The following is a 13,026-nucleotide window of genomic DNA, read 5'->3' as shown; positions in this document are numbered from 1 at the left end:
TTATTTTATCTTTGTTGATTTATTTGGTTTCTTGGTTAATTTATTTTGTCTTCGTTGACTTATTTTTATCTTTGTTGACTTATTTTCTTCGTTAATTTATTTTGTTGTGGTTAAATTAAATTCTAAAAAAAACTCAGCAAAAATATAAGCTAAGTGCTTAAAAAATAGCCAATCAAAAGCATAAATAACATGATTTTTCATTTTCATGTCAAAATATGAGATTAGATTTTTTTAAATATAGGTTAAATTTAATTTAAAAATCAAAGATATTTAGCGCGATGCGCGAGTTATTACAGTTGTTTTTCATACTTTCAAAAATTATTTGTGTTGTGAGTTGTATATATCATATAATAAAAAGTTGTAATGATGTTCTAACTATTATCAAAACTTTTTTTCCATAAGTGTTGATACCCCATCATACTAACTATTATTCAAAATCGACAAGCTGAAGTACCTGAACATATACATTATAGATACATATTAGTAAACACATTATTACACTTATATAATTTTCAATACTCATTCGATTGGTTTAAACCATAGAAAGGTTTTAAGTTTAAATTGTTTTTACAATTATCATTCTATCAAATTGTAAAGAAACTAAGAAAATTATAAGATGTTAGAAATGAAAGTGAAATTTGAAAAACTGATTATTTATAGAGATGAAACTCATGGAGTTGCATTTTGAAATTAAGTTACCATAAGAATTTTATATGAACTTTTATTTTGAATTTGTTTAATTTTATGTATATGTTTTAACATTTCAGTTTTTCACTAATGGTCCATTAGGTTGTAGTTAATGTAGGAAAATTTCAGTAGTGTATGGTATTTTGAAAAAGGTAATTGAATATATGCTGTTGTCAAATATACCTTTTTTATAAGAATTTTGTCAAGTATATGTTTTAGTTGTAACTGTCGATAATAATATTAATATGTTATAGTTGTAAGCTGTCTTTTATTGCTTTAAGTAAAAAAGATAAAACACCATTTTTATTAAAAAAAAAAGAGATGATATAAAAGAATATAGAATTTTTTGGGACTTGAAATACACCTCTTATAACCATAGTAGCATATGATCATCTTGATTGAAAATTAAAAATCTTTGTTTGCTTTCAATCCTACAAAAGTGACATAAAAAAAAAAGTAAGACCCCATTTTGAAAAAGATGATATAAAAGAATTTATAGAATTTTGTGGAACTTCAAATACATCTCTTATAACCATCTTACATATCATTTGCATATAGGATTCTGGATTGAAAATTTAAAATCTATGTTTGCTTCCAAACCTACAAAAGTGACATAAGAGAAAGTTAAACTGCATAAAGCTACAAGTTGTTCCACCCCACATCAACTTAAGATCTCTTGAATTGGTCAACATGTATGGATGCTCTCTGTTGAGAAAGTTCCCAGATATTTCTACAAACATCACTGAACTCAACATAGCATACACAGCTGTAGAAGAACTTCCTGAATCAATTAGGCAGTGGTCTCGTCTTCATACTCTTGAGATATACAAAAATAGAAACCTCAAGACAGTAACACATGTCCCTAGAAGCGTAAGGTCTCTAGACCTAATCAAGACTGGAATTGAGATGATTACAAACAACATCAAAGGTGTTCATGGGCTACAAGATTTATTTCTAGACGGTTGCAGAAAACTCGCATCACTGCCAGAGCTTCCTGGTTCACTCTTGTACCTATCAGCAAACGAGTGTGCATCACTTGAGAGCGTATCTTGCCCTTTTAACACTCCATACGCGGAACTCAATTTCACTAATTGCTTCAAACTAAACCCACAAGCACGAAGAGGAATTATCCAACGATCGTTTCTTCAAGGGTGGGCATGTTTACCTGGAAGAGACTTGCCCACTGTGTTAGACCACAGATCTACAGGAAATTCCATCACCATCCATCTGGAGGGTAAGAGTCTCTTTTCTGCGTCCTTGGGATTTAAGGTTTTCCTCGTGATCTCCCCTAACCAGGATGCTGAAAAATATATCGATCCTGCATTATTTTGTCGTCGCATAGGCATTGACGAAACACCTATTTTCATTTGTTGTCTCGTCCACCAAATGCCATGCGGAACATCTGGTTATGTTTCACTCTGATTTGCTGAACAAAGACAAATGTCTTGAAGTGGGCAATGAGATGCAGTTTGAATTTAGCAACATATCTAACGCCTACAAGATTATTGAGTGTGGTGTTCGAATCTATACAGATGAAGCAGATAGAGGCAGTGACGGGAGAAACGAATACGAATTACACCAAGTGTCTGAACCAGACAATGACTGGAGCTATGAGTTTGAATCCAGTGAAACATCTGAATGCCTAGACTGCAATGGATGTACCGATAGACTAACAGGTAACTCGGAAGAAGACAATATCGAAGGCAACAAACGTACAGATTGTTGGAGTTGGCTCATCCTCTGTTTTGATGTCTCCCATATGGTGAGAAGCATCAGGAGTTTAGTTTGGGGATAAAGAAGATAGAGTTTAGCAATAAAGGTGAATACCAAGCTGGGGACGTTGAACGAGAATTCACAGTTGAGGAAGGCTGCAGATGCAGAACCTGAGGAAGGACGAGCAGTTTTAGACTCTACAATGACTTGTTTGCGTGCTGCTCTGATTTAGGGTAATACTGTTTGAATTCAGTTATATAAACCCTCACAAGATAACTAAACTAGCAACAACAGTGACCCAAGATTTGGTGAAGATGATGACAGCAAAAGCCACAACAGGGAAGATTCTATTGGAGAAGAAGAGGAAATCATGATGATTGCTATCGGTTAGTGTTGTGGACTTAGTCTCAAATTTCCAACTTTTTTATGTGAATGTATGCCGCTTTCTGCACTTTTGCCATTCTTAATATTGTTTCATATCAGTTTGGCTCTTGGTATTTGCATTTATCTTAAGAAGATTGGATTAGGTTTATTGTCAAGATGTGTCATTTGATGTTTCTCCTGCAAGCTGCTTCTAATTCTATTCGGTTTTTTTTTTCACCCCTAAAACTCTTTGAGGTCCCTTTATTTTACATACAAAGAAAGTTATCACATACGCTTAAAACAACATTATTCTTCTTTACTCTTTACGAACTTTATCAAGACCTAACAGACATATTTCGAATCTTGTCTAGTTAAAAGAATGTAGTAGAATAAATCAACGAACAAAAGCAAGAAAAAAAACAAGGTATGCAATAGCGTAAGTCCATGAACAAAGTATCGGTCTGGAATTTGCTAATCTTGTCCTTGCATCCTAAAGCCAGAAAAAGAATAACAACTATCTATTTATACGTCGTGGTTCGATTATATAATCTATACATAACGTTAGAAATCCCTTAAAAAAAACACATCATCATGACTTCCTTCACATCTGATGATCACCTTAAACACGTATTTGAAGAATCTCCATGCAAATCTAGAGATGCAATTTGCAATTTGTGTCAAAATAATGTTTCTTTTGAATCTCACGCGTATTATTGTCGTGAATGTAAATCCAACTTCCACAAGGATTGTCTCACAATAACATATGCAAAGATTCATGACCATACACTAAATTTCATTCGTAGATATATTTCCGTCCGTTGTGATGTTTGTGGGCAGACACATGATGATATAAAGATGTACACATGTCTACAATGCGATTTCTACGTACACAGAGATTGTATCTTCTTACCAAAGGCCATAAAAATTACACGTCACTCACATCGGCTATCTCACACTCATCGTGTTCCTGATGGAAGTTGGTGTTGTGAAATTTGTCGTCAGGGCGTTCACGTTGGTTATGGAGGGTATACATGTACTAAAAAGACATGCGACTATGTTGTCCATTCATATTGTGCAACAAATAGCCACACATGGGATGGCAAAGATGTCGAAGGAGAACCAGAAGAAGAGATTGACTCTGAAGATGATCTTGAGGCTTTGGTGGAGATAAATGGTATATCAACACAACATTTTAGCCATGACTAATGACCTAACGAGATTTGATGTGGACGATGAAGAAAAAAGTGGACATGTATGTCAAGCATGCATCCTTCCAATTGAGTTTGGTACTTTCTTGGGTTGCAAGCGATGCGATTTTTATCTCCACGGTGCATGTGCGAGACTTCCTCGACATATGGAGAATATATTACATCGTCATCCACTAACCATGCATGCAGACACCATGAAAATTGAAAACGGGTACTTCACTTGTTTCTATATGTAACCATCACTCTTGCGGATTCATGTACCAGTGTTGTCAAGAAGATTGTGCGTTCAAAATAGATGTAAAGTGTGCTTCATATGTCGAGCCATTGAACCACAATGCTCATCCACATCCATTTTACATGGCAGAATACTTGGATAAAATTGTTTACAAGTGTTTCGGTTGCAAGGAATCCTCGAGGTATGCAGTAGAGTGTGGCCAAGATTATTGCATATTCCGATTGGAGTTCCAATGCGTGAATTTACCAAAAATGGTAAAATACAAGTATGAGACTCATCCGCTCTTTCTGTGTTACTATGATAGAGATCCTTTCCTGGGGGTGCTTGAATGGTGTGACTGGTGTGAGATATGCGAAGAAGATATAAAAGATTTTTGTTTATTCTACACCTGCTACGATTGCTGCACCAATCTACATGTTGGTTGCATCTTAGGGAAATATCCTTATTTGAAATCTAGCCATAAGATCAAAGTAAGTGGTTTCGAGGTAGAGATTGCTTTAAACAATGGTGCTTCTTCTCGGCCAAGTTGTTATACATGTAATCGTATTTGCCTAGATAAACTAATTTTCATGGGAAGAGATGGTGAATGTTTCTGTTCTATCGAGTGTATTTCTTTTACTAAATGAATGTTGTATTAATTATAAATGCCATGCAAGTCCGTTATGTTTGTGTGTACAAATAAATGATGAGTCTTTGTAATTTCATGTAATTAAATAATATATATTTAAATTCTAAGTTTTCCACGTTAATTTCATGGAATTGATATATATCTAAAACAGATAAGAGAAGCGCTTGCTCTACCAGGAGAACATCATATTTTCTAGTAATTGGAGCTCCCAAATTCAGAGTTTTTTAGATTCAAATAATTAAATCATGGTTACAATTTTTTTTTTTTCAGTTTTAACTTGGGTTTTTTTTTTTTACTCTTGCTCTCTCCAATATCTGCCACAATATCACATACGTTTAGTATCGACCATAGGTTCACGTACAGAAGCAACTTACCACATACGTTTAAGAAAACAAGATTATTCCTTTCTTTGTATCAAATCCTTATAAATGAATCAATATTATTTATTTCTTTATACAGATTATAAATCTTTTATTTCTACTTCAGAGATTTATTACAGCCTTACAGGCATGTCCCTATGTGGCAGCCCAGCTGGTGGTTCAAAATATGATTAAGTTGAATATTGTAAATTACAAAACACAAGAACAATTGATTGAAATCATATTAAATGAGAATATTAAATGAGAATGTAGTTTAATAAAATATATTTATTTGTTTTAATTTGATTGGTTAAAAATAAAGAAAGAGAAGACCCTTGTCACGCAGTGGCGGAGCAACCCTTGTGGACTTGGTCAGCGGACCCACGTGTAATCAAGAAAAAAATTAGTTATTGCATAAGTAGTATCCTACATCGACAATTACTGTTATTTAGGAAGAGAAATTTCACTATAAATAAGATTCATCTTAAAATATTATTTATAAATTGTGGACCCATTCTAATATAATTTATAAACTAAGCTCCACATTAGTGTTTTTTTTTTTAATTTGGGAAAGCTGTATGTCGATCAGCAAGATAAATTTCAAGTAATTATATGAAACTTCTCTTTTATTTTTACAAATCTCTTAAGATGTTGCTAAGTTGTTTGACTGTCTATTTTAAGTAATTTAAAATATAGACATCAACCATCCATGCTTCTGATAATAGTACACAATTTTTTAAAAAAATATTATGCTACATTTTTTTAAATATTAATTTATGATTAACATATTTTTGTTTTGGTGTACATGTAGGTCGTAATGTCAAACATAATGGAACAGTTCTGAAAAAAAAAACCTTCACCATCTAATATAAATCCAGCAAAGGGAAAAAACATTCAACAGTCAAACACAATGGAACGGTTTCTGAAAAGAAGATCTCCACCATCTAATATTGAATTGGATGATTTATCACATGATCCAGCAAAGCAAAAAACATTCAAGAGTTAAACACAATGGAACGGTTTCTGAAAAGAAGATCTCCACCATCTAATACTGAATTGGATGATTTACAACATGATCTAGCAAAGCGAAAAAATATTCAAAATTTTTATCCTGATCAAAGAGATGAGGTACGACGCAAATACTTGACTAGGGACCTTGTCAACCTCGCGGTCATACTTTTAAACAAAAGTCAGTAGGAAATGCATTGTGGCACCTTAATCCACATTGGTTTGATCATTATCCTGATTGGTTAGAGTATAGCATGGCAGAAGAAAAGGCTTTTTGCCTATTTTGTTACTTATTCAGAGTTCAAGTTGGAAAACAAAGTGGGTGTGATGCTTTTGTATCGACAGGTTTTTCTAGCTGGAATAAGGCTGATAGCTTCAGTAAACATGTGGGTGATCATACTAGTTTTCACAGCAATGCCAAAAATAAATGTGAAGATTTGATGAGACAAGGTCAATCTATCAGGCATGCTTTACATAAGCAAAACGATATTGTGAAAGATGAGTATCAGATCCGTTTGAGTGCTTCGATTGATGTTTCTAGACACTTGTTACACCAAGGCTTATCTTTTCGTGCTCATAATGAGAAAGAAGTCTCAACAATTTTTTCTATTATGACCCATGTCAATGATTTTTCTGCCTTCGTCATTGTTGCCACGTCAATGATGACGTTTAATCCACGTAAAATGTGACATGGCAAGGACGTTCACGTGGATAATTCTGATTAGTTCCTGTTTAATGAGAGAGAAAAATATTATTGAATTAATCATATTTATCATATTATTTCTCATTAATTGAAGAAAATGGATAAACACGCGTATCTTTTAACTCGAATCACTAAAAAACACGTGGATCTTTTTGACCAGACCTATTAAAATTGGATTTTTTTATTTTGTTTTCGAAAGTATTTAATTAATTGCAAATATATACAAAAAAATCAAATTATCCATTAAATTCGGAATAATCAAATTAATATAAATCCAAAAAAAATTCTAAATAATAAATAAGATATTAAAGTTGAATAAATTTTCAAATTAAATAAATATAGTAATATTTTTTATATCACCATCTCTAATTAATTTTAAAATTTATGCATTTATTAGTCAAATCTAATTTTAAAAACATAATTATTTATTTGTGACTTTGGTTATGAAATCAAAATTAATATGTTTCAGAAAAAAAAATATCTTTAATATAGAAAATACAATAAATATCTTTAAGATATGATTTCGAAAATTGATAAGTTTAAAAAATATTAATTTCAAATATTATAACAATATAAACAGTATAGAAAATTATTTAGTCAGAAAAATATATTCAAATATGCAAATCTACACATTTCGATCTTACAAATCATCTGACAAATTTTCTGTGTAAATAATTAAATCATAATTTATTAATCTAATAAAATAGTGTTGTTTCCTAAAATAAAGGGATTAGTTATTACGATATCATCTATTTAATGATTTCTTTCCTAATATTTAAATCTATAAAATTTAACTAGATTCTAACCCGCCCATTGGTGGGTGAGCGTGATTTTTGTTAGCTAAAATGAAAAATAAATCATAAGTTATATCCAATTAATGTTTAGTTCAGTGTATATATATAGTTGAATGTTATAGATAGAATGATATGTGGAGTTTAAACATCAATACGTGTGATGTTTATGATATGGAGATGTAGAGTTTAAGTATATGTAAGAAACAAAGTGGGCAAATTAAAATGCAAATTTGCTAAGTGTATATATAGTATAGAAAGCAAAATTATTGATAGTTTTACAGATTTTAAACAATAAAAGCCCAACAATTTGTATTACAATCATTTGGTATGATAACTTACATTCTACCTAAAAGCCCATCAATTTGTATCTCAAGATAATATCCTTTCATATAATAATAATATATATATATATATATAATAATAAAAATTATCTAGTTAATAACTTAATTTTCATATTTCTAACACATGATTCGTTATAATTTATTAACGATCATTGATAAATATTTAAGCAGATAGTAATTTAGATATTAAAATAAAATATGTTTACGGAAATTTCTAAACAACCATTGTAAAAAGCCCACAGAAATTAATAAATTCAAGATATTAGATTCATAACATAAATATAAGTAGGAGGACATATCTCCTTTTAACGGAAATGTGCTATAATGTAGTCCGGTTTCATCTGCACATCTTAATTTCCTGGTTTGATATTTGACTTCTTCTCGGCCAGAACGAACTTGTTGATATAAATATAAGGAAGAGTTTCAGATTTAACCCATATTTCAAAGTCAAACACCAAACTAACTTCTTTTTTTTCTCTCTCCAACTTTTGCCATTTTCTCACAATTTTATCCTTCCCACTTAAACTATTAACGAAAATGCCATTATACATCTAATAATTCGATTTTTCTTTAATTGGCTAAAGTCTTCTTGGACTTTCTAAAGACTTTTTAATTACGAGAATGCCATCATCTTCAATACCTTCAACCACCATGAACAACCATGAAAATGGAATAAATGTTTATCAACCAATTTTAAAGCTGTAATAAAACAAATATCTGAGCTCATTCACTCATAACCTTGCTCATTCTATCATAATTCTTCTCCAAAAAATCTGGGCATAGTTACAATGCTTCGCGCCATGCTTTTTCGGTGAATTCTGGTTACTCGACACTTGGGTTGTTTAATTTCGGTGAAATCCTAAGTTCTGGGTGGATAAGAGAAACTTAGGGGAGCTCAATTTTGTTAAAGGTAATTCTCGCACTTCAATTTCTCCACATTTCAGTTTTTATATCGCGAATGTAGACTTCTCGTGAACTATACCGAAGTCTATGAGTCAACATAAGGTTATTTTTGCAACTGACTTTTAAAAAGTAGACTTCATTAAACCTCACGAGAAGTCTACTCGATATCCTTTGAAAACAAAAAAAAAGCATAGTAGACTTCATTTGAAGGCTTAAGAAGTCTACGAAAAAAGAGGTTATTTTTGTAGTTGAACGTATTTTGACTTTTGGAATTAGACTTCCTTCTGAAGTCTACTGTTTACGTCTGCATACGAAGTCTACTTTCAAGTTACTTTTGTAGTTTGACCAAAAACGTATAGGTCATTTTTGTGTTTGACTTCTGTTTTTCAAAAATTAAGAAATTTAAAAAATTCCAAAAAGCTTCAGTAGACTTCACAAAGAAGTCTACAAACTGTAGACTTCTTTATGAAGTCTACTTATTGTGTTCGGTCAAACTTAGAAGGAATATTTTTTTGAGTAGACTTCATTGTGAAGTCTACTAAAAAAAATTAATTGCAAAAATAACCTATTTTGTTCCGTAGATTTCTATTTAAAAAGTAGACTTCAAGAGTAGACTGTCAGAGAAGTCTACTCTTACATGAAGTCTACAATAGAAGTCTACTATGTTAGTCAATGCATTGGTCAAATGCTAAAGTAACCTTTTTTTCCTGAAGTCTACTCCTGAAGTATACTGAAGGAAAAGTCAACAGATTGGTCAATTGAAAAAATGACATTTTTTTAGTAGACTTCATTAGTAGACTTCTCAATGAAAAAGAAGACTTCTCCTCCAGTCTACATTTGAAGTCTAAGTCTACTGTACTATGTTTTTTAAAAAAACGCATTTTAAGCAAATGTATAAACTATTTTTCAATTTTTTTGGTTCAAAATTGCTTCTTAGTAAGTGATTGAACTACCCAGTGAATTTTATCTCATTTCATTGGATATTTATTGTTGAATCAGAAGTTTCGATTTTTAAGGTACTTAGCTTATAAAAGTAGACTTCGTCGTGAAGTCTACATTCGACGTCTGCATTAAAAGTCTACGTTTTGACGTTTTTGTAAAAACGCGTTTTAAGGACCGATGATGAGGCAGACAGTTCTGATGTGAACGAGGATGGAGAAGATGTCGACGATGCAGCTTACTCTGACGGAGAAGATTACAGTGTCTACGGTAAAGTGAAAGATGAAGATGATGATGAAGATGAAGTCTGTATTGAAAAGGTCAGAAACCGATATGGTGAAACAGGGAGCACGCCCATGTCATGGTTTGATAATATATATGTTAGGGCAAGTTTCCCTACAAAAGAGAAGCTGTTATCAGAGGTTAGACTGACTGCCATAATGTTAAAATTTGCTTTTAAAACACAGAAGTCTACCAAGACCCTGTTTGTGGCTAAATGTCGAGTGGAAGGATGTGCATGGATGGTTAGAGCGAGCGTGAAGAATGATGCATCTATTTTTTGGGTGACAAAATATTTGAAAGACCACACATGTTCAATAGCCCATCGAATGGCTCACCGTGGGAAGTCTACTCCTAAGTATATTGGCAAGCTGTTTATAAGCCATTTCGGTATCATTGATGGACTTACACCAGAACATGTGGTTTCAATGAAGCATATGTTTGGCATCAAGATGGATTACACTACCTCTTACAGATCTTTGATATATGCCCAACAATTGGTCAGGGGAACAGCTGAAGATGGATATGCGAGTCTCCCAGCTTACCTACATTCAGTGAACAAAGCCAATCCGGGAACTGTATCAGCTTTTCATGTAGATTCGAATAACAAATTCAAATATCTATTTCTCGCATTTGGAGCATCGATTGCTGGTTTTCAGTACATGAGAAGAGTTATTGTGGTTGATGGATGTCATCTAACAGGGAAATACAAGGGTACTTTGTTGGTTGCCACCGCACAAGATGGAAACTTTCAGATTTTTCCTTTGGCCTTTGGAATTGTTGATGGTGAAGATGATGCTTCATGGGAATGGTTTTTTTCTAAACTGCGTGAATGTGTCTCAGATGGGTATCCTTTGGTGATAGTTTCTGACAGACATATTTCTATTAAGAAAGCTTGTGAAACTATTTTCCCATGGGAAAAACGAGGGATCTGCTACTACCATCTACAACATAACATAGTAACAAAGTTTAGGGGGAAGCAGTTGCTGTACTTGGTTAAACGTGTGGCTTATGCTTTGATGAGTGGAGATTTTGACTCATTCTAACTTGTGTTTACTGATTGTTTTAGGAGTTTTTGGAGTCTTTTCAGGAAGTTTCAGGTGACTTAGAGGCCTTATCAGAGGATTGGAGTGTTTAGGAGGCATTGGAGCAAAAGGAGATGAATTTGAGCAATAAGGAGCTATTTCACACGCTTTTGGAGAAATCATCCGCGGCGCACCTGCTCCCGGTTTGGACCCTTCGTGGAGCACCTGCTCCAAATGGGAGAAAAATAAGGAAAACATCTTTACCTAATCTCAAGCCGCGTGAAACGAATAAAAAGAGTCCAAGCCGCCTATCTTTTCTTCTACGCTTTCTTTTTACAGTTTCCTGAACCGTAGAGTTTTTACTTGTAAGCTTTTGGGAGAAGAAATCTGCTACACTTTGAGAAGAATTCTGAACCCTATTATCTCCTGCGATTTTAATCCATGATTTTCTTTTCATCTGTTGCTATGTTTCTTTTCTCCATGTCTGAGTAGATCTCTTAGCTAGATTAAAGCGTTCAAAAGATTTCATGAGTTAAAGGATTAGATGCAAATAAGGCTTGATATCTATTGTCTTCACCATTGTTAGACTTAATGCTGAGGTTAAATTGATCACTCAATCTGCGATTTTAGGTTAATCTATTCATCAAAAGTGTAATAGGTTGCTAGAATAAACATTGGTGAGAAATTTGTCCTTAGCCAACGACAGTTGAAGTTAAGGCAAATCGTGAACAGATCAAACCTGCTAGCTAATGCTTGTCTGCAATTTTCTAGGTTCAAACGACAGTTTAGGATTTAGGTTGTTAGACAAAGTTATCGAGATCACGACAGTGGATCGATAAGCTTTTCTGTTTGAGTTCGAGACTTGCGTTACACTTGTGCCCTGAATAGTCATCTGGTTCTTATCTCTGAAATTCCTGCGAATTGCTTTGGTCTAGTGCTTGTTTTAATTTGAATTTAAATCGTTGTTTGCCATTCTGTTTACTTTTTAGTTTTCGCAACAAACCATCTTTCGTCTTAGCTTTAATTCAATCCTCGCAAAGTCATAGAGTAACACTGGTCCTCTGGATTCCGAATCCTTTATATTACAACTACATCACTGTTCTATTGCAGTAGAAACTAGGAGTACATCCAGTGTGAATCAAATTTTGGCGCCGTTGCGACGGGGACCAATTCGTTACCTTTGATTTTTGGTTTGAAATTCAGACTAAGGCTTTACTAATTTTTCTCTCTTGTTCTCTTGTTTGCGTGTGTTTCAGGTGTATGTCAAACATATCCACAAGGAGCAACTGCACCGATCTTGTTTCTTTGTCGAACACCGAGCTAGCAAGAGTCGAGCGAGATAACAGACGTCAAAGGCCTATTCAAGCTAACATGGGCGATCAAGGCAACAATGAAAACATGGCTGTCGAGCTACAACAGCTTCGACAGCAATTGGAGCAGCTGCAAAAGGTGCAGCAAGACAGGGAGCAGCCACAGCCTGCTATTGGAGACAAGGACAATCCGCATGCTTACTATCACAACAGGGCTGCGATTGCTCCTCCAACCATTCAGAGGCAAGACTTTGAGATCAAACCTCAGCTGATCTCATTGGTGAAGCAGCACCTCTTTCATGGGCTTCCTGCTGAGATTCCGATGGACCACATCGAGAATTTTGAGGAGATTTGCAGCATGACTGGATCAAATGGGATACCAGCCGATTTCTTGAAGTGCAAGTTTTTTCCATTCTCACTTGCGGACAAAGCTTTGCGCTGGCTGAAGTCATTACCACCTGGGTCATTGACTACATGGGAAGAGTGCAGATCAGCATTTTTGGACCATTTCTACACTAAGGCCAAAACTGC

General features: G+C 33.8%; 1 pseudogene; it reads left to right on the top strand.

Moving 5' to 3' along the window:
• Positions 1–3,354: 3,354 nt before the first annotated feature.
• Positions 3,355–4,832, top strand: LOC18022671 (annotated as a pseudogene).
• Positions 4,833–13,026: the final 8,194 nt, after the last annotated feature.

The sequence above is a fragment of the Eutrema salsugineum genome, unplaced genomic scaffold (assembly GCF_000478725.1).
Source record: "Eutrema salsugineum unplaced genomic scaffold, Eutsalg1_0 scaffold_14, whole genome shotgun sequence".
Lineage (NCBI taxonomy): Eukaryota > Viridiplantae > Streptophyta > Magnoliopsida > Brassicales > Brassicaceae > Eutrema > Eutrema salsugineum.
The sequence above is the reverse complement of the archived record's forward strand: the minus strand, read 5'-3'. Positions and strand labels throughout refer to the sequence as shown.